Genomic DNA, 23,852 nt, shown 5'->3' on the forward strand with positions numbered 1-23,852 from the left:
TCATGCTGAACATATATATTACATGAATTAAATCAATGACACCCTCGTTGATTTCAGTAGGACATAAGTGGAACAAATAGGTATTTTTAACAATAGAATCGAAGTTTAATTAGACATAACTTTTTCGCGACAGCTAGCGTCAAGGTGAGACTTAATACTAGTGGTGCATTATACCTTTAAGTACATAATCAAACAGGTTTCAGCTGCGTAAACCTGCGGCTTTGGTGTAGGGAACATTTTTTCTATAACTTTTATCAATAAGTATTTGGAGTATCTTCCCTTCGTTTTTCATAATATCGAAAAATGTTTTAGATAAAAGTTGAATAGTTTCTAGGAGGCTATAATTTAATGTAATTAGTTTTTTATATGTGGACGCGTCACCGATGTTTTGTTAAACGGAACCATATATTTTTTAATACATTACTGGATTATTCAGTTCATCATTTTCTATGACAAAGTATTAACTCGTGTCGGAAAACTATTAGTTTAGGAGATATATTAATTTAATCATTAATATCGACACACAAATATCTCCTATACTAAGGAGATATTTTGTTTCTATCAATTTTCACTTCATACTTGTAATCAGCGACCTCAAAAACCCCGGGGTACCAAGTTTTGTATAAATTGAAGGTTTCACAGTGATGCTACTATATTTTTTCCTTGATATGGGGATTTCGGACCACTGTGCGCTGTACAGGTGCTGGCAGTTTTCAATACCGTCGATTCGGTGCAGTGGCTGCGGAAGACAAGCAAGGAGTCGCCGAACGAAACAACGAGCGGACGAGCGAGAGAAACGGTGCGTTTCGGGGGGAATCAAAAAGGAGCCCCCAGTTGTTTGTCTCAGGAGGGAGCAGTAAATGTGCAGAGAAGCATGTCGGAGACAGAAGGAGGGACGTGAGGGAAAACGAGGAAAATGGGAGTACAAAGGTCTCTGGATACTGGTAAGAGACGAAGAAAACGTGCGTCTCTCCTGAAGAGCGAGTAAACGTTGACCTTTCGATGGCACACTTTCCCAATGGTGACGGAGGTCTCCCATGAAGACCTCTGGTATCCTCTTCACCGCGTGGCACACATAGTTCGAGGCTCGACCTATCGCGTCCCCCGATATCTAACGAGGAAGCGTCCGCGGAAGAAAGTCCCTAGGAATGCCGAGAGACCCGAGACCGCCTCCTCGATCGCGCAATTTCTCTTTCGTTTTATTTCGTGACCATCGTCGCCGAGTATCTCCAGGTCGAGCATCTTCGGAGGAAGAGAGACAGAGATCCCTCTGCTCCGTGCGTCGGATACGCTCGCGTAGTCTCGTTCCCCGGGCATCGGCTTCCCGGATTCCCTGGTGCTCGATCAACAAGCCATCCGGGCGTTTTTAATTAAGAATCACGTGGACCACGCGCGCCGCTTCTTAAGCTTGATTCTGTTTCGAGATCCTCTCGTTATCCAGCGCGGAGCATGCGGAGCACCGGCTCGACAGTCGCGAAAACTGGTAATTTTCACACTCGTGCGGGTAATTAAAGGTCTCGTCGCACGAGTGTTCGTCAAGTGGAACGAAAAATTAATTGGAAGAGATGAAAACGATACCGCGCGACGGCTCTCGATTTAATTACAGCCACTGCTTTCTTATGGCGACGCCGGCGGCCGCTGAATTTCATGAATAAACGGGCGGAACAATAATCGCTGCGATTTATTCCGCTCTTACTTTACCGGCTCGTGCTTTCCCGGGAAAAGTGAGCCATCGACGTGAGTTTTACCGTTTCGTTAATGGATGGGAAAGAGGACTGTTGGTTGTTCGTTTCTTCATGTAGGGTAATGGAGAGAATCTCCGATGAAATCACTGCTGCACGATGAATCCTTCAGATCCGTCATTTAGAGAGTCTGGGGAATGTTATAAGTAAAAGAAGAAATCGGTAAGTCGTTAATCACGCTCTCCAAAGTTGCTACACTCGTAAGTATCACATTTACCTGCCGATGAGATAACGGTTTAGATGTTTTCTATTCACACCAGGAACGAATTTAAGTATGTAATTATTATTAAGTATGTAAAAAGAAATCATCTTTGAGATAATAAAGCCTCCCTGGTTTCGCAACAAAGGGGAGCAAGTATTTTGAAATATTGCACCAACAAAAGCTCGGTAACGCAGTGACAAAGGTTTCGAGAAGAAATTCAATCTTACGAATCTATTGGATTCAAAATCATGAGCTGAATGTCAGGCTTCCTATGGGATGGAGGACTCAGTGCATGAAAAGGTTTAGCGAATATTCTAAGATCTCCATGCGGACCTTTCATAGATCCTAGCCTTATGAGATCCCCGCCGCGTTACATCCGCCAATATAGAAGGGCTGCACACTTTACGAAGCGCATGAATTGATTTCTTTAACCTTTGAAGAGCCTTTGCCCGGCTCGATGAACGGGAATTTAAAATTCTACCCTGATTATTCCAAAGCTACGACGTCTTTCAAGCGAATCTATTATTTTTATCAAACGGTTTTCATGGCTCTTTTCTAAACAGAGCGACAATTGGCGATTCTGGTAGAAATCATATTACCCACTGGCTGAACTAAAGCTCGGAAGCGAGATGCCGGAGGAGATGCAGCGAAATTTAAATTCGCGTTAATTCTAGATCACGATCTCCCTCGTCTAATTGATTTTAAACTTCTCTGCTACAGTTATAGTTGCAAAAAGGCAGGGAGCAAGAAGATTCCCCTCGGTAACTCGCCCGTCTGCCGTTTACGATCATTTGCGTGAAGAATCAGACGGATCTCCCGTTAAGAGCAACTTAGCAGCAGACATCCCAGCGCGAAATCTGCCCCGTCTGCTTCTTCGAGTTCGCGAAAGTTCAACTCAAAGCTCGTCCAGGGCAAACTCATCAGTCTTGTCCAACTATCGGTGGAGCATCGAATTCGAGAGGACGTCGTATCTCGCGCGAGCGGGACACTGACTTCTCAGACTATTTTCTCCAGGCGAGAAGAAAGAAACGAAGGAAATAAATATATTTCCTACTTTAATTATCTTTAATAAAAGAAGCGCGACAGAGGAATTAATGGGACTCAAGAGTATAAAAGTCGTGCTAACGGTGTGTACGAAAACGTGCATTAACAGAGATTAAACGGCCAGTTTAAACATCAGACCAGGTGGAATTATGCACGCCAACTCGCAGCTACTAATATTGTATTGACCTCTGTTAATTACAGGGCTGTTAATAAATAATCGGCAGTTGATATCAGCGACGAAGTTACATGGTATTTTGCTATCGGTTATTACCAATAATTGATGGTAATGGCCAGAGAAAATGTAATTAATAAAAGCCAATGGCAAAATGGGCTTCGTTGGAGTATTTAATTGTGTTAATTGCTTTAGTACAAAGTGGTGCACGCGGAATTTTAAATTATTGCGGAATCGCACTATGTTACGGGAAACTGCAAATTGCAGTTCTGATTAGGGTTCGTGTGTTTTTTGGATTTACGATTTATCGGAGCGGAATATACTCAGACGATCGAGGTTTATAGCAGGTATTATGCAACGGACGCGGCTGAAAGTTTGCAGTGTTTGCAAACGAGCAAAGTTTTTTTCAAAATGCAGTCGTTAATAACTTCGCGAACACCGTGAAGCAATCTTCGCTGGTGTATCACACGTACACACGTTTCATTCTTAGGTAAGATAATTTGCAGACATTTGCGAAGAAAGTTTACGCCTCGAGTCGTCTGTCATCATCCAGGCTGGACACTTTCTCTTATAGACATTACCTCATTCGTCGAATACAGCGACCACCTAAACTTATATACTCGATGCTTCTACGAGGGATATAAAATGTTACTCGATTCATTGACAATAGAGAAACACAAATGTACAGAATATACGAAATGAGAAATTTATGAAGAAAAATTTGAGCAACTCGTGTTTCTTAGATAAGTCTGAGATAAACTGAGAAAAACTGGTCATCGATGTGTTATCAAAATTGTGATAAAAAAATCGAAACAATCAAACACTCATCACTTGAAAAATATGGGACAATTTATATTATCAACACATTTACCACATCACGCCACATATTTATGACACCCGCAATTTTCCATTTCACACAAACATCGTCGCAATCTTCGGAACAGAAAGTATAGTAGACCCACCCATAAACGCACCCCACGCTCAAGTAACGCTCCTGAAAATGTAACACGATCGGTGGCAGGTTATCTAACCGCATAATGCCAACGTACCAATTAATAACGAATTCCAGCCGCGCACGCGAATACCTAAGCAAGAACCGAGAGCTGACTCAATCCAAAAGCTCAATCCCAACCACTTTAATTGATACTCCGAAGCCTGGGACGATTGCGAGGGCCGCGGCATCCACCGTAACGAGCGATTGAGCAACCCAGCGACGCGTCAACGTCGGGGAGGGGGGGATCTATTAATTCGCGGTGTCAAAATAAACGTCGTGATTACGCAAACGACGACAGACGCGGGCCGCGTGAAAATGTCAGAGAGAAGCCAGCACGAGGGCGAAAGACACCGTGTACACTATGAATTCCTAGCAATTATCGAGGATTACGCTTACGCGAGCCTGCAGCGGGCGCTGCATCTGGCTGCGCGCTGTTTTAATAGCGAAATTTCGCCAGGGGGATTTCGAAGCCACCCAGTGCTCGTCGGGGGAGGCACAATCTTTTCCCGTTCGGCGGGCGTTTTCACCGTGATGCAATTAGCGAGACCGCGGCTGGTAATCGTCGTTGCACAATTCGGATGATCCTATCCACCTCCCCTCGTCCTCTCTTAAGGACGAGCGATAAATCAGACGATTCGACTGCACAGGCGAATTTCCAGCTCCCCCCCAGGGAGGCGGAGATCGAAGAAGATAGACGATACACTCGAGCGCACCCGCCTCGACGCTCGTCCATGGGACGTTAACGAAGCATGGGTAATTAAAACCGCGACACCGCTCGACGAGGCCCCGGGACGAGGCGTAATTGATGCGATTTCCGATCGTTATCGAGTCGTTGAAGAAACGTACAACGATCGTCGCGATACGCTACCCGATGGTATCGTTGCTCGGTCGTTCGGGGCCTAATGTTTAATGAGTCGAGGAAGTACTAAATCGACGCTTTCATCCGGTCCATGAATTTAATGCCGCTTTTAACGAGCGTTTGCGAAGCTTTAGGGAAAGTGTATGTGTGGCTCTTTCGGAGTTTTGTGGGAATTATTTGGACCTGATGCGCGGTCCATTGTTCCAGGTTTATTCAGGCGGGGAGGCAGGATGCAGTGTTTAGCGTTTCGAGGTGGATGTTACTTGGAATATTCAGGTGCTACCGTTGGAAGGCCTGTGCTGGTGGAGGTTGAAGGCTCTGGGAGGGTAAATTCGTAGCTCCGATGATTTTTCACGAAATTGAAGGAAATAATCAAGTTGATATTCTAGAGTGGTATTGATATCGGTACGGTTTGGGAAATTTAGGAGCCGCAGTGGTAATGTTACGAAGGGTATTAAGGTAATTTTGTAACTCGACGTGTTCTGACGTTTATGGAAAACACTTGCACCGGATAAGATTAATTTTATTTGCGTCACCGCGACGGCTTTCAAAATGAAGAATATTTCCGATCGGATCTGGCAATTAGTCACAGCAGTGTAGGTCAATTTTATTTATGGAGGCTGCATGCATTAAATACTGTACAGATTAGCTTAAATATATAGCACTGCCTTCGCTAAATGTCAACTTCTAGGTAGGCAGTAGGTAATTTAATTGGTCATCATCAAGCTGCAGATTTAGCAGAGTGGCAGGATACTCATACTTTATTTACATTCTCACGGACGTCATAATCACATGCTCTCGATTTAGTCTATAGCCATGCCAATGGAACGCATCAAAACTGATTCAAATCGCAGCACTGATGAGCCAACTCAGGTAGGAGAAACCTTTGCAAAACCGTGTACCAGCGCTGTCCAGCGTAGGGGCCCCTCACGCGCCTGCGTCCCCTTCCAACCCTTCTTTCGAGCGGCGTGACTTGTTGTCAAGGAAACCTCGCGGCGCTAAAAAGGAGACCGTGACAGTGGCGTAGACAAGGAAGCTCAGACGCCACGTACGACATCGACGTTCACTGTTACTTTGACTCGGCGGCGCCTTTGCGCCATGGCAACTGCGGACGATGGTGGGGACCGTAGACATATATAGACGGAGCAGAAGCTGGGACTATCGGCGAGGGGAGCGGTAGGCTTGGAGGTGAAAAGGCAGAGGTCAGACACAGGCACGTCGGGTTAGCTTCGGAAGCATTCGGCATGCATAACCACTGCGTTACCCGATTTGCCTGTATCGCTCCCCTTACCGCGAATCTTACCCCCCTTAGCTTACGCTCTGTCTATATATGCCTATGGTGGGGACGGCTTTTGCCTCTCAAGAGGCAAGTTGGACGGCGCTGCCCTGAACCATACTTATTCCTGAGAATAAATGAAAGAAGCCCCCGCGTGTTTGGCAATTTGTTTTCCGCCATATTGAACTGTTATTCAACGGAGATTCGTGACGAAATACGTAAGCTCCAGCGAATCGTTAAATTTAATCTGTGTCTAAGTGCTCTGATCTTATTTTTGACTGACTTTAAGTAGACCATCAACTGTATCTATTTCTGTTATATTTTGAAGATCGTGGACGATTATTTTCATTTGCATATTTAGCTGTAACGAAAAGTGTACGTGCTTACGTCTCGGGGCACAACCGTACTAGGTAAAACCTTATCTCGCTATTTCAAGCAACGAGAAAACGAAAACATCTACTCTGAATATAGGACAATCCATAAGAGCTAAAAACCAAACATTTACGAACAAAAAATGCAAACCAAAGGAACCTAGAGAAAATAACGTTGGAAATAATTTCTGTGCATACGTGATGAGCCACCTGAATAACTTCTATAATTTTTTAGATAGGAAGAAATGTTTGAGACAGAAGCTGATTGGTTTCGAGGGGCTCATTAGGTGGTGGATAAAACTTAATACTATTGCTGTTACTATAGATCGGGGGAAAATCATATAGCGCATACGGTTTTGTCCACCCTATGGGGCAAAATCGGAAAAGGAAGAGACTTTGTTTTATTGCTAAATAAAGTAGCCAGTTTGGACTTTCCAATTATATTCTTGTTACTTCATTACTCAATTTGTTTTATAATTTAAAAAGTTATGGACCTAGAACCTTAAGTATACGATTTTGGACAGGTTTCCCCTGCTCCTAATCGTCAGTTCCCATTTTGAGGAAATACTTACAGAGAAGAATCACGCAAACAACCCTCAAGCCCTGGACCCTCCCCTTGGGTTCTTTAAAATTACAAAAAATCTAAATATGCATTTAAGTAGAATTTTGCATAAATCTTCTTACACATTTTCCTTCGAACCTGCCCTATTGTTCGCGCAGAGCCTACTAAAAAGAACCACCTCTTTTTATATACATTTTACATTAAATCCCCCTCATTCTTCCGGCATCGCGATCCAAAGCCCCCTCCAGTCAACAGACCCACGAAAAATATCTCTTCCATCGATCACAATTTGCCCGGGCATTTCCCTGGCGAGGCAGTCGTCGCGCTCCCGGCGTATAAATCCGCCATCGGCGAAGGCAAGAATCGCCGCAGTAAACCGCGAACCACCAGGGGAGAGTCTAAAGCGGAACCGAACCGTCTGGGGAACGTCAGAACAAACAACTGGAACGCGGGCAGAGATAGGCATTCTCTCGGTACTGGATATAAATCCGCCCACTCGATGTCACGAACCAAGAGGAAGAGAGAGAGAGAGAGAGGGGGGGGAGCGATGGGGTAGGACGGGCAGTAGAAAAGAGAAAGCTAGGGTGGGAATAGAGGGGTGAGGAGAAAGTTAGTAAAGGGCTAGGCTTTTTGGATATCCGCCAGAAACTCGGCCGGAGGAAAACACTGCAGTGGAGGCCCAGGTCGTTTCAAAGGACCCGTGCACGGCGAAAAACTGCAGCTTACGATCGTCCTCTCGGGCCGGCACAGGAAGCTACGCGAAGGGTCACCAGTCGCCGCTCAAAGGGACGTTTCCGCGCAAGGGAAACGTGTCGAGTCCAAGTCGCGAGAGGTTTTCGTGGGTTTTCGGGGAACTGACTCGGGCATACGGGAAAGTTCCGTTTATTCGCAGCTTTGTGGTCAGACGGTTGAAGGGGGTACGAAATTGTGGGTGTAGGCTGGCTAGGCGTCTTGTTTTCTGACATTTTTCTTGGAGAATTATAGACGGAGTTCTTGAACTTTAGGATATTATAGTCTGATTTTCGAGAGTTGAGACCTGAGGCAGGTCCCTCGGACGGAGCGTGGTTAAGGAGGAACCAATGGTACGCTACGGATAGCGTGCGGCGTAGCGTACCATTGGAGGGGCACGCCTCAGGTCTCAACTCTCGAAAATCAGACTATAGTAGCTTGGGTAGGGGAGACCGGGGCAAAGTGGGACGAAAAATGTTTGAAGTCGAATAAAATTTTTCCCTTTCAATAAAAATGTGTGAACATAGATTAATAATATAATTTGAACATTACTATTGATAAATAACGAATATCAGTACTTAACATAAACTATATGGGGTAAACTGAGCTACTCTCTGGGGTAAAGTGAGCAGAAATGAAATACGTGTCTTAATGAAGGATATAATTATAAAATCAAGTTTATTAGAACTTTTAAACTATTTAAACTATTTTTTTTTAAATATATTTCATTAATACAAGCTTAATGTTAATAATTTGTACTTTGTAACTTTGTACTTTGTGTTACTAACATAAACTCTTTTTCTTCTGAAAATGTGTTTTTAAAGGAACTTTGTTTACATGAACAGTCTGACATATTATAAATAAAACAAATACATACATAATTTTTAATAAAATACATACTTATAATATCTAAATAAATTTAGATATCACTCGCGCATCTTTTCTTTGCAGCTCAGTTTACCCCGGGGTTCACTTTGCCCCGATCTCCCCTACTTGGGAATGTTATAATAAAAAGCGAGATATTCTGCTGATTGTGATGACTAATTTTTTATACTGGCATCCTGAAATCTATGAACCCAAACCTTCTGTAACAGCGGTTATTTATTGTGACCGCTCGTGCAAGCGTTGGGTACCGTAAGTGTGTGACTAATGGGGTGACTTTGGGCAAAGTTGAGCTAGGTGACTATGCGACACTTGTCAATGTCTGTCAAATATCACACGAAAACTATACATTAGTGTTTCCCAACCTTTTTTGAGTACTTTTATAATATCCCCTTTTATCGACCCCCTCCTTCTTTCCTTCCTTTCATTTATGGAAAATCAATGTTACCCCATTACTAGAATACACCAATGTAGCCATATTAAAATAAATAAATGCTACAAATCTTCACCTACAAATAACCGTAACGACCACTCGGAAAATACTTCGCGACCCACAGGTTGGGAATCGCTGCAGCACATTATAATCCCGAAACGATACAGTAGTTTCACCCTTTCGCTGCGGCACTCGACTATAGTCGGACGCCGCTACATTCCCGTTCGGAGCTCGGGGAAAATTTATCCTCTTGTACTGTGACACTCAGCAATGTTCTCCAGAACCATAATTTGAAAACTTTTTTTATTCTTCTAAAATTGACACTGTTCAAGAATCGTCCGAGAATGTAAACGCGCAGCGAAAGGGTTAAGACGAATCAATAATTACTTTTATAGTTAAATGAGAAATAATATTTAATTTTGCGGGTTGGTCTTATGACAGTATGCTTTACCGTGTGAATAACCCAGGAAAATAATGAAGTATAAAGCAACCCCATTAGACACAAATTCACCCCCGTTTATGGTAGATACTAGAAATCTTGAACATCTGTTGTCGATAAGTGAAGAGTTTGCATAAAGTAAATATAAAAACAAATGCGAGGAACCAAGCACTGGGGGAAAGAAAACGAAGCCGGTGTTGATTGCCAAAGCGTATAAAATCACTCCATAATCAGGCCGACTATCTTCTTCAAGTACCTTCCATCGCGACAGCCTTCAATGCTGCCGTATCGATCGAACGTGCACGCTCGCGCTCGGGAGTCAAGCTCCAAGTCAGAAGCAATTTGAAAAGGAATTAAGATCGTAATCCCAGTTTCTGCGCGGGCAAATTGATCCACGGGCTACGAAGCGTCCTCCCAGAGACGCAGTCAGATGCATATCTTAAAACTCCACGTTGGAATGCAATTAGTACCGTTTGACGGCCCGATCGCGATCAGAAACGACTGCTGGGAGGAATAAAAGCGCACGAGGGACAGCCGAACGTTATGAGCCAACTCTTTGCAGCAGTGGATCCAAGTTTCCTGGACGATCATCCCGCACGATTCTGTGGAGGGTACCTGTAGGCCTCCCGTTACGATCGATCGGAGCACCTGTTTCAGAGATAAACCCCGTTACCTTGCATTATCGTGCAGATTATCTGACTTCCGCTCGTAACCGCAGATTGATGATCGAACCGCGTCGAAAAAGGGGAACCTTTCTGGCACCACAGAACAGTGCACGTCAGAATTTGATTGCAAATGCTGAACCATTCGACAGCTAAAAATGAAACGTTTGATTACCCTTGCGAGCGATTAGAAACTGAACAATTGTTTAAATGCTGCGAACACGAACTATCTATGCCAGAATCATTAAATGAGGATAGAACTGTAGTTAAACTATAGTTGTACTTGAATAGCATCGTTTTCTATGAACCGGCAATTCGAGTTACCTGTGTTTAGCGAGGGAACAGGTAAAACACTGCGATGCTAGTGAAACTCTGCCTCCCACGAAACTAGAGATTTTCGAAAGCTGCGCCTAGGCTGGCAAGGGGTAGAGTTACTTCGAAGTGAAAATGCGCGAATGATACTTGCGAACCACTTCTACGACTGCATTTTGCTCGCGAATCGATACGACAAGTGGAAAGCCGGGTGATAAATCAAACCAAGCTGCGTCAACATCGATTATCTGCTCCTGCATGGACACGTGTTATTGTTTGATGAATTTCCAGTGGACGGTTAACGAATGCTAGTTTCTACTTACTTTCAGCTGAATAAACAGTGAATATCGCGCGGACGTAATTAATATCATTTGAATAAAGTGTGCATTATCTAATCTCGTGATAATGAGATAATAAAAAATAAATGATATAATTTGAATAAAGTATGTATTATCTAATCTCATGATTCTGAGATAATTAAATAATAAGAAATTCGCTAGTTTCATGAATGAGTTATCCTTTCCTTGTAGAATTATGGATTTGGTAATGTGATACCATTTGACAGTAGCGCACTCAGGATTTAATCTTGAAGGGAGCCGAGTTGAGCGGATGAAAATATTTTTAATGCAAATTCAATAAAATTCATTAGGTGATTATAAAAATTATTTGAAGAGTATAATTCATTTTTTTTTCTTTTTTACAAAGCCTCTTTTTTGGGAGAGTGCCAGGGCCCCTTGGACCTCTTTTGGGTGCGCCACTGCCATTTGATACCTCGACACCATGGTCGATAATAATCTTACCGTTGTCACCGCAGCATGTATGATTGGGAAACTGTCGAAATGGAAACTGTCGGTAATTTCAATGGACCAGCATTTCCTGTTTCAAAATTCGAGTTTCCTAATTACGATTTTAGCGTAAGTTAGCCTGATCTGATTATCAGTGTGCGCAATTTAACAACAATCAGTGAAATTGATCGTGTGAACACCTATGCACGCAGTTTCCCTCCCAAACACTTTAATCCCTTCTGAACTTTCAGCATACAGAATTATCCTTTCTAGTCACCACTAATTCTCACTTAATCTCGAATTAAATTTCTCTTCGTGCTCCACTAGCCTGGAAATGATCTCCGAACTATTTACTCAAATGAATATAGGTAAACGCAACTGAGAAGGGAAGATCTCCAACTTGGAAATTAAAAATTTTTTCTTTTCGCTGCATAAATTCACTTTGGGAATGATGAAATTGACCCCTGAAAATCCGACTATCTTCCGATTTTGTGTTATAACTCAGAAACTGTGAGAGATAGAAGAAACGTTTTCACACAAAAGTTACTTATTTAATTAAAACAATCATTTGGTGACTTACAGTTCGCGAGTTGTAACACAAAATCGGTAAGTAGTCGGATTTTTAAGGGCCAATTTCACCTCCTTAGAGCAGAGATCCAAAATAAGTTATTTTAAATTTTTTTGGAAAATATCATTAAGCAACATTTCTTTTTTATTTAACGGAAATGAGTTATCATTAAATATAAAAAAAAATCTCAAAAAATGAAATGATTCAAAAATACTAATTTTTAATTGTTCAGATTAAAACTAACCATTATGCATGATTCAATTTTGGCTACCATTAACCTTTATCCACCTGTAACCAGAAAAATTTCTGGCCGTCGATGATGGTTACTGGTAGCAAACAAATTGTAATCAATCATAATGGTTAATCGTAATCAAAATCATTTAATTAAAGATATTAACTCTTATACCATTACATTATAATTTGTCTTATAACAGTTATGATATCTGCCTTAGACTGAATTCGGGCAGCAAACAAAATTGCGTAGAGACCGGGGCTATTTGATACAGGAGGCAAGTTGATACAGACGAATTATCTCGACACCGTATATGTGTAGCTCCACTTGAGCGAGATATATGATGATTGTTGCTCAATTCTTTCCTACGATCCAGCGTACGTGTGTGTAAATTGACGTTAACAATCGTTTTTTTTTAACTGTTTTCGTTTATATAGAGAAAAAGTAAATAGTTTTGATACATCCAAATTGATCGTCGAAATAACATTTTTTCATTCATTTTGTATGTATTTTCTCAACTTTTCATTTACAATATATTAAAGAGGAAAGACCAAAGTATGTTTTAGCATATTTGTTACTAAGTAATTAATAAAAATAAAAAATGAAAAAAATTGAAAACAGAATAACGTATCAACTAGCCCCGCAGTGGGGCAAATTGATACATTTTACTTTCGTCCAAATAACATTTTTTCATTCATTTTGTATGTAATTTCTCAACTTTTCATTTACAGTATATTAAAGAGGAAAGACCAAAGTATGTTTTGGCATATTTGTTACTAAGTAATTAATTAAAATAAAAAATGGAAAAAATTGAAAACAGAATAACGTATCAACTAGCCCCGATATCAATGTCCCCAAAGTTTCATAATTTCTTAAATTTCTGAGTTGAAGATCTTCCCTTGCGAGAAGAGAAGATACGAAAATTAGGTACCTAACCAATAGTCTCCGCTTCTCTCTCCTTCTATAATCTAAATTCTAGAGTCTAGACAAACTGAGCCATTTGTTTTATTGCAATTGCTTTTTTTCCGAGTGCCGTTTCTGGAGAACACCAATCAGTAATCACGAAGTGCACATAATTTCGATGGAACAACGCAGGGGGTTGCAGAAATGGTAAACATCGTGCAAGGATTTCGATTCTGGAACCACTTCCTGACACTTCGCTCCCCGATACAACCAATATCGTAAAGCAGCGTCACGATGTAAAGTTCGCCTCGTAAAACGTCGACCTAATTCGCCGAGCGTAATAAACTCGAAATGAAACGTTGACCTCCGTTGTCTGTCACGGGCGCTTTCGTTCTTCCCTCCTCTGCCTGCACCTTCGCTGGGAAACGGAGACGGAAACGCAGACTCGAGACACTGGACCGTGCTGGGAAAGCGAAACGAGCGACGATTTAATCGCAGCCGACCGGATGCATCCGCGGCAAAACGGCGCGAGCACGCGCGAACAGCCTTCGCCTTAATGTATCGTCTCGATCGAGGCTCCACTCTGCTTCGCGGATAAATTTTTACGACTCTTATTCGGCTGCTAAACGAAAGGCGCTGTCGTTGCCATAAAAATTCGACGGGAGATTGTTTCAAAGTATAAATTTTATATTTGCCCGTAACTCCTGCAGCGCGCGGTAGAGAAAAAAAAGGGAAACGCGTCTCGTAAATATTCGTTTATAGCGAAACAATGCCGCGTCATCCGCGGCGAAGCGGATTCTGGTTGCTCTAAGCTGGCGAAGAGTTGGAATTTCTTCGAAGCTGTATCCCTGTCGAACTTCTCGCGTGTAATATATTACGAGCATTAGTTTCGGAAGATGGGGGAAAGGAAAAGGGCGTAAGACGATTTGCCGCGGCGGTGAAGCCCTTCGGGGGATGTTTCCGACGATATTTCCCCGTGCATGCGCCGCTATCGTACATCCACCAGCTTTAATTGGACGGATTCCAATCAGCACGGCAATCGAATCATGTACAGAACAGACAGTCGCGGAAAGCAATCTGCCTGCAAAACGAGCAAGAATACCTCGATTTTAGCCAGCGGAGGCGAAGGTATCGGGATGCCGAGAGGGTTCCGCTTCATTTACCCTGCAAATAATTCGGAACATTGACGCAGTGCTCCTGCAGTATTTCATCCGTGTAATGAAACGCTACTCTGGGGGGTAGTTTCTTAAAACTGAACCTTGTAACTTCGATAGTACACTCTGGAACACGTATGTTGGTCTAAGGCTCTGGCTCTGTCTTCTAGATTTACTCTCCGAAGGGTTTACGTGAATTTGAGAGACACTATGTACGAAAATTAGTAACCGAACGTATTTAGGATTTAATGAAGTGCATTGTGCATCGAAAGTGACATTTCGTATGTACCAATTCTAAAGTAAAAGAACCTGGATAAGAGCCTATAATCCTTGATAAATATACTTTTGTTTTGGGTGTATTTAATTGAAAAATTTACACAGTTTACTGAAGAAAAAAATGTGCAGAAGAATATTCGTCCAAATTTAATATTTGATTTATATAACCGTAATTACAATAAGTTATTATTCTTCTAATATTTCTGCGATTTTATTAGAAGCTTCTATCTATTATGCATAGTTTCAACTAATTTTTAGTGACATTCGGGCTTATCATGTCCCATTCTACTAGCAAAATTTCCTTGAGCATTCCTTTGATAGGTGGGACTAGCTAAAAATATATTTTGGTAATCAAGGCCTATACTAATATAAATTATAATGGTCGATTCTGAGTTCAACATTACTTAAATAAATAAAACTTTACTTTTGTGAGTAACCCCATGCTCCAAACGACACGAAAAATCCTCAAACACTTGTGTAACAAGGCAAAATATTTTCTAACACGAAACCAGCAAGATCATTAGTAGGAATTCTAGGGTAGCTAGCGCTCCATCTTCCTCCGCCAAGGACGGCGTCGTCGTTTCACCCGTTCGTAGCCTTATCAGCGGCAATCTCCTCCATGCGAATACACATTTTCGTGGCATATACCTTGGCGAGAGCGAAGCTCTCCATTCTAGGATTAGATTACGGCATAAGCGGCTTATTTATCGCTGTGGTGACGCGATTTCGCGACTGGAGCGCAATCAGCGCACCGCGAAACATTCCCTCGAAACGTTCCGTGCGACGGAATCGTCGAGCATTCCGCCCGTTTTTTCGACGGCCAGATATTCCAGGCACGCGCCGATCTGAGCTTGACGATACGGGCGTCGCGAGATTTCCAACCGTTCCCCGGATCCTATTCGATTGTCCATGAATGAATCCCTGTCCTCCTGTGCTCGATTGTGCGCAAATGCAATCGAAGCTTCATTCATCAGAAATTAATCTGTTTGTTTAGTTATTATACAGAGGGTGAGTTGTAAAATATTGTCCAACATTCTGCGAGTGTTTTCTTCGCCTCAAAGCAGAAGGGGTGGTACACATGGGACTCATAGAAGTACCAGGAAGATGGGTTGGACAACAAACTTTGGGCATAAACTGGGCGGGAACTGATGTCCCACCCTGTGTAGATTGCAGAATTTCTCGAGTTGATTAAATGCTTGAGTTATTTCTCCTTCCCTCTGGTCGTTAAAAATTGTCGAGATGTTTAAAGAAACGGTGTTTTGTTGGAGAAAAGTGTAGAAAGCAAGGTGGATAGGAAAAGCAGGTCCCAATTGTATTGTTTGTGATACATGATAAAGTGATTGTTTCTGAATGATCAACATCGAAGCTTGTGCTACATTATACCTAGCTGTTGACAGCACTTTTAAGGGAGTGTCCTGCTTTACAAAGCCCAAAAAAATTATTTTTTCGCGATTTTTTTTTAAACGGAAGGGAACAATTGATCTTCGTAAACTCTTAGGTATATTTAAAGATATATTCGATGAGTACAAAAAAAAATTTTCTAATAAAATTATAAAACATGGCAGATTCATCAGCCGATTCTCAGAGCGCTACGAGCCGTACGAGCCTCCTTGCTGCTGTACGTTTGGCGCTTGTCTTTGCGCGTCAGTGGTATCGGCGAACGTTTTGCACTGCTGGCCAATATTCAAATGCAACAACTGCATTGTAATTAAAACTGCTGAATAACCTTCATTGAATATGCCTGCAGCCATGTAGGCGGCAATTTCAATGTTTTTGTGGCCTGAATTTAAATGTTTAGGAGTCATGCGTCACACCGTTGCATTGAACGATTCGTTGGGGTTTCGCGTGTGTCCGCCTAAACATCGTTCCAGAAGCTCGTCGTTTGAAAGGTCTTCATAGATCGAACGGATGTGTTTTTCTATGTTTCTAAGTAATGATCGACGAATGGGGGCGCGTCAAAGGGTGAAGCACGCGCCCGTGCCCGGCCGAGTGCCTCGGTTCTGTATCTTTAAAAATACTTCGAATTGGCCGCTATAACTTTATGAATACATTCTTGGATAGTTTATCTATCGATTTAGGCAACAAAAAGAATCGATTTTTTGGACCTTATAAAGCAGGACACTCCCTGAAACTGTAATAGTGTCACAAGGAAAGATCCCGAACCCGGAAATTCAAAAACTTCTGAGACTTTGTGAATATGTAAGGGATTTCCTCCCGATTACAACGCAATTTTTGTTCGTTTTTGTTGTTACCAAATGAGAATCCTAATTAAACGATGTAACTCTTGTCTTGAAACTTTTTTCTATCTCTTACAGATTGCGAGTTGCAAAATAAAATCGGAAAATAGCCGATTTTTCAGGGGTTAATTTCATCCCCTTAGAGTGAATTTAGGCAGCAAAGAAAAAGTTGTAATCAGGAGAATATCCCCTACATTATTCACAAGCTTTCAGATCTTTTTTGAAATTCAGGGTTTGAGTTCTTCCCTTTTAGATTCACAAAACCAAGATCAATATTACCAGCTTCAGCCACCAAATGGCTACCCATCAGCTATTACAAAAGTAGGTACCTATTTTGATATCTCGATACATACTTAGTCTATTTCTCATCGAAGGTCACAATCGCTCCTAAGAATCTATCTACCTGTCCCATATCAGACAGTGACACTTCATTTATCTATCTCTCAAGAATCTATCATTTTAATTCCCTGAAAGCAACTGAAGAGTCCTTCTCGAAAACACTGTAAGAGCAAAAACTAAAAAAAAAGCAATGTTTTATTGGAAAATTCTCTACGTGTCAATGGTAATACTTCATAGTATAAAATTTGATTTTTTAGCAGTTACAGTGTTTTCTACAAAGACTCTTCAACTTGGAAAGCCCGTGACGCTGGCTCCAACAAACTTCACCCGCTTCATAACATAATAATGATAAATTCATGCAACGCTTCTGTCTCCTAATCGCGATAATTGGACAGTTAGGTAACGACCGACTTACTTAACGCTACAAATCGCAGCATACCTTTCCTTCAAGATTGCACACCGAGCGAGCATCCAATCAGCGCGCGAGCTTCGCGGAATCATTGCAATTTATCGCAATCGTGGACTCCGTCTGTTCAGCGAGCTTGTTAAACGAATCGTAGGTACGCAAGGGTGTACGGGCGAGGAGAATTCGTGGCACTTAATTAATTCCATCTTCTCCAAAGAGAAGGGAACGTAAATAAAGCTATCGCAACGCGGTACGCGTACCGAATGGAGGAATGTGACTGATCAAACGAGCCAGCGCGAGTATCGCAACCTCTGCACGTGGATTAAACGCGTCTCCACGGCTCGCGTATCGAATAATTGAACCGGATAGGCCGTTCACCGCCGCCAGAGAGGATGCTGAGCATCGACGAAACGACGGTAACACCGTGAAATGAGCAGATTCCCTCTCAGGACACACGATGCGTCGCGAGCAAGTAACAAGTGTCGTTGCGGCTCGACACTTTTCCGCTCTCTTTAATCGACTTCCCATCGTGCTTCTACACCGAAACCACGTGCGCAGAAGCTACTGCCACCGTGAAACGCGCGAATTAAAATTCCACAGCCATTTGTGTTCAATCGTCAGCTGATTCTTTAACACGTATCTGCTTACCAACGCAACGGTCGGAGGCATCTTTCAAGATGTTAGGAAATTGTTGTAGCTTTAAGATTCCTGTTTCTTGGGGTAGGATTCTTGTTAAACGGTTGTTGCTATGTACCAATTACTTGGTCAGAGATTTTTCATTTAGATACGAAAGTTTTAAGTGTTTTTCTGAACGTTCTGTTATATTAGGTAATTCGAAATTTCGAATATTAACCCTAGAACAATACTGTGACACTTTTAGAGAGTACCTGACAGTCCTGACACTATGGTGTCGCAGGCGACTCCAAATTGGAATTGGAGTATTTTAAAATTTGCTTAAAGTTTTCGAAAATTTTGTTATATTTCTTTATTATTTTTTTTTTTCGGTGTTAGGTGCCGTCCGGCGTTAAGGGTACTAGGCAGTCGTTCCTGTCTAAAATTAAGCATTTCTGTTTCAATTAATTACAAAGAAACCAATTGAGACTGAGACTTGTTCTTTGGCATGAAGTTTATCAATATCATAAGTTTTAAAAAGCATGTTTGTTTAGTAAAAAAATATGCATTATATACGACGCTACAGATGGATCATTAAATAGGCTTTTTGATAAAAAGTTTCTTTTGTTTTGCAGTGATAACTCAAAAACGGAGGTTCCAATCGATTCAAAACAAATTCGGGCATCTTCACAAACTGTGTAGTTTCGCACCAGACCTAAATAAAAGTTAATGAAAACTTTTATTCTTTATGAAAATAAACTAAGACCTCACCTTCTGGAGCTGGGGGTGGTAAAACCTCATCAATGGGGTCTCAATGGGGTTTTAGTTTATTTTCATAAAGAATAAGAGTTTTCATTAACTTTAATTTAGGTCTGGTCCGAAACTACACATTTTGTGAAGATCCTCGAATTTGTTTTGAATCGATTGGAACCTCCGTTTCTGAATTATCACTGCAAAAGAATAGAACCTTTTTTTAAAAAGCCTTTTTAATGATCCATCTGTAGCGTAATAATATATAAAGCATATTTTTGACTACGCAAACAATTTTTTTTAAAGCTTATGATGTTAATAAACTTCATGCCAAAGAACAAGTCTCAGTTTCAATTGGTTTCTTTGCAATTAATTGAAACAGAAATGCTTAATTTTAGACAGGAACGACTGCCTAGTACCCTTAAGGGAACTCCCCCTAAGTTTGGGGAAGATATTTACAGCACATGGTTTTCGTTTGCAGAAAGAAAATCGAAATTTGGGAGCGAAAGCTTGATACTCCTGCGTCTATTGACAGGTTTGTAGAGGACATGAAAATATTCTGCGGTCGCCGGCGACCCTGCAGTGTCATTCTAGGGTTAGACGTTCCACTTAAGTTGTTTTTTATCAAGTCTCTAGTCTGTAGAAAGAGTGGCAGTCGGACGGAGATAAATCCCAGGAGTACGTGGCACAATTTCAAGTGATACAGCTTTTGCAACGTCGAATGTGTAGCGTGTGAGCAACTACTGTTACGCGAGGTACAAGGCTTCTTATTAATCAGTGCCACTTGTTTCTATGTCAACAAGAGAGCGCGAGTTGATCTTTGATATGACGTTAAAGTTGTACGTTATTAGTATTTCTGGCCATGTGTGTAAATACTGTGTGTCAAATGAAACAAATTACGTAAGTATTGCTCCAGAGTTGTGCTCAAGGGGCCTTCCTAGTGTGACAGCTGGAAGAACATAATTTTCGGGATTTAATAAAAAGAAACAAGTATTGCACGTATGATTTTACACGTTTGTAGCTTCAATCTATCACTTTTTAAGACTATAAAAACAAATTGCAAGTATCGAGGAGTATCGTGAAGAGAACAATATCCTTCCTGATGCCAGACCCGATTGCCAAAAAATCAAAAGTCCTGGTCCACTTCAAATATATCAGGCATACTCAGTAGACGTTACTTTATCGTTCGAACTAGAATTTTGCAAATATTGGCAAAATTGAATTACTACAGTCAACCAAACCATAATTCTTTTTGCTAAAATTGATGAATTTTTAAAACACTGCCATTTCTTTGTTTCTCAATATTTTTGCATTATGCTGGTTCAGACGATAGCCACACGTCTGCAGATTGACAATCTTTTTGAATTTTGTGATTGAGATAACTACAAGTGCTGATATCAGGTCCGGCATCCGGAAAGATAGTGTTCTCTTCACGATACTTTTATTCCGCCATAAATGGATATTTTTAGTTGCAATTTTTTTGTTTATAGTCTTAAAAGGCGATAGAATAAAGCTACAAACGTACAAAATGACACGTGCAACATTGTTTCATTTTTTAATTCCCGAATAGTTAAGTGTTTTCAGCCATCACACTAGGTAGACATTTTAAGGATAGATCACGACTTGGAGAAAGGATCGTTGAATGGAATTGATAAGTAGGCGCCTGACATAAGTGCAACACACATACAATGAATACAACTGTATAAACAAGTTCTAGAATATTAGCCGCTACTGAATGTACCCCCAAAGAATTCGATCTTAAATGTCTACGGCCATAGCCGATTACGTTTCACCTGTAATTATTCTACTAAAATCGAACATCCAGCATTCGTAGATGCTTACAGTCTCAGCATTATCCCACTCGAAAACTTTCATTCAAATTGTAACCTTCGTTTGTGAGGACGTAAATAAAACTAAAAGGCTGATAAGCGGCCAGGGAAATTCATTACAAATGCATGAGTGCGTCGCCACTCTTTAGAAACGGCAAAAGTTTCATTTTTCTATGAAAAGAATAAATCGCCGTCACTTCGACCTTCGAGGCAGAAACTGCCACGAAGAAGCTCCATTACACTTCATGAAGATGAATGTTTTATATCACTATCGGTGAAAACATTCGACGAAGCAGTGGCCGGAAACGTTCTGATCCAACTATTAAGTGATCCATCAAAGTCTAATAAAAAAAAAACGTCGTCCCGCATCGAACAAATTATTAATTCCAACTGTCACTTTAATCAAGATAAATAAACTCGCCTCCCGACTGAAAATTCGGCTAACCGAAGCATTGATTACGCTTCTGCGAAGCTTGACACTCAAAGTAACATAATTACCCGACCAACGTCGATAAAAAAAAACGGATACCTTCGAATAAGAGTCTGACAAAAATTTCCATTCAAAACACCCCAAACGAATCACGAAACAGTCGAAGCCAGTGAATTTTCAATTCTTAACAATCCTCTCGAATGTTTACTCACGTATGGGGGCGAAGACACGGAGCAACGATGGTCGAGCTGCAGCAGCCTGACACCCACGCACTCGATCACTATCCCAGCTTTCCCACCGATGCTTTCCATCCAGCAGCACCGCGTCCGAATCACTCACAGAACTCGCGGCTGCCCGAAAAACTTGGCCGACGCGCGGGGTCTCGGGGTCCAGCGTGGAACAAAGGGCCAGGGGAACAGGGCCGATCAGAGGCTAATGACTGTAATCCACGAGGGAACCGGTATACCTGGCGGCGACCAGGCGTTAACTGAGAGCGTATGGCGGCCGAGGAACGTCGACTGCCGACCAGTACACCTGTGTGCCTCGGTTAGGTAGTAGGAGAAGGTGAGGCGAGTAGGAGAAGCAAGCAGCCAGCAGAAGGAGAAGACCAACACTCCCGATGTGACCTTTATGCGCGAGATATGTTTACCGCGATAAACGGTAAACGGCGTGTAACGCGACCGGCACCCGATCGAAATTTAGTGGGGGGAATTTTCGAGTACGTGTTTGCTGGTACGGTTACCTTGGCGGAGGGTGACTTGGATTGTCGTTGGGCTTGATGTTTCTGTAGGAAGGTTTCTGATACGTTGCTCCTGTTGGAAAAAGAATGAGTTCTTTTTGAGGCGGAGGTAAAATGTGGAATGTGATATGTTACAAAGAAATTCCTTCTTCTTCTTCGTCTCTTTGAAGGGAGAGATTGGTGATTCTGAAGGGTGGGTTGTTTGGGATACGAGTTTCCGTGCTGACGATGTAGGGGGTGAGGTGGAATGTGGGATGTGTAGTTGTTTGGAAAAGGTTTGGAATGGGCATTGACTAGATTTTTGTTTTTGCAGCTTGATTGGAAGGTAGACGTGTATCTACTTTTGTGGAGAAACGAATCGTGGAATGCAAAATTTGAAACATACTGTTAGGGATAATTGGGCATTCAGAACAATGAATTGAATATTGTGAAATCTAAATTGAGGATGTTTTAAATTCTATAGGCACTTGAAAGTAGGGTTTATACAAAAACCGACTGTTGGAACACCGGTTGTTGAATTTCACTATTCTTAAAATACTGGTTAAACCCGTTTTCGAATTTTCAAAGAAAATATTATTGAAACAGAAAATAAATATTTGTACTTATTTTAAAAATGAATTTTTTTTAATATTTATGGAATTAAAAAAATATAATAAAATAAAATATACTCTATCTATGTATATATACAAAAACAAGTAAATACAAAAATTAAAATAACTAAAATCCGTAGAAATCCGTACAATTGTTGTGTTCATTTAATAGTTGTGGATATAACGCACTAAAATACACTGCATACAAAACCAAATGAAAAGAATGTATAAATTATAAATCTTTATTTTATTTAGTGTTTTTCTTCCGAAAATATGAACTCATGAAGATTAGTTTCATAGTAAACTGTTACCTACTACAATATGCTTGTGTCCGAGGCGATTTCAAGTCAAAATGTTAACGTTTTTAATTAAATAATTCATTCATTTTCACATATTTAATTCTAGTATATAAAACCGGCCTTTTAAATTTTAAAAACCGGTTTACGAATTTTATAAATTTATAAAAAAAGAAACGGTTTTTAAATTTGGTTTTTAAAAACCAATGAACCCTACTTGAAAGTGTAGAAGAACATATGACATTCTCGATTTAATCACTGAAACAAAATTAATGCACTCCATTTTACGTTTTTGTTCGCTCAAAATGGCTCAGAATATATTAAGGGTACCCTTTTCTTAGGAAAATTATCCTAAATGCAGCAGAATACTCAGTACCATATTCAATAAAAATTCCAATGTGTATCCCATCATTAAAAGTACAATCAGTCACAAAAGTCTACATACACTCTACAAATCCTGATAATTATCACCAATAAAGTACAATGTCACAAAATTTATATTAAGGTTTACAGAGTTTGTTGAAACAAATATGCAATCAGCCATAAAAGCCTGAGCACTCTCTATACCTCAGTAACGTTTAAAAAACACAAAAGTTTCCAAAATTATTTAATAATTAAGGTTCCAAATATTTTGAAAAGATAATAACGTTACACTTAAGTCGTTGGCAATAAATATTGATAAACGTAAGAAACATTTCTGTATCTTCTGAAACATTGTAAATTCCCATAGTGTTTTGTCTGTGCTAATTTTGAATCTTTGTTAAGTTACGATAAATTGAATTACCAAACTTCAACTTAACAATGTTTATTCAATAAGGAACTGGTATGTGACCATGTACAAACGGATTAAATACATGGCCTTCTTATTTAAATCTTTTTTAACAACCAATTATTATTTTTATGAAAATAAGAACGCTTCTTAACGACGTATAGATGCGGGAAAACACTAGGAAACCCTAGTAAATATTTCTGTAACTGCCTGTACATTTAACTATCAATCTTACATTCCATCAATATTCTCGTACCA

The 23,852-nt window shown here is 40.9% G+C and overlaps 1 protein-coding gene across 3 annotated transcripts in view; it reads right to left on the reverse strand.

Moving 5' to 3' along the window:
* Pgant9 (polypeptide N-acetylgalactosaminyltransferase 9) overlaps window positions 1-21,715 on the reverse strand; it is a 277,718-nt gene extending 256,003 nt beyond the window's left edge. For 2 of the 3 annotated variants that reach the window (XM_076822771.1, XM_076822770.1), the window contains exon 1: window positions 21,413-21,714. The gene's annotated coding sequence lies outside the window, so the exon portion shown is untranslated. Of the gene's footprint in view, window positions 1-21,412 lie in introns of all 3 variants that reach the window. The other variant, XM_076822772.1, reaches the window with a different exon arrangement.
* Between the last annotated feature and the right edge of the window lie 2,137 nt (window positions 21,716-23,852).

Source organism: Andrena cerasifolii, chromosome 11 (assembly GCF_050908995.1).
Source record: "Andrena cerasifolii isolate SP2316 chromosome 11, iyAndCera1_principal, whole genome shotgun sequence".
Taxonomy (NCBI): Eukaryota; Metazoa; Arthropoda; class Insecta; order Hymenoptera; family Andrenidae; genus Andrena; species Andrena cerasifolii.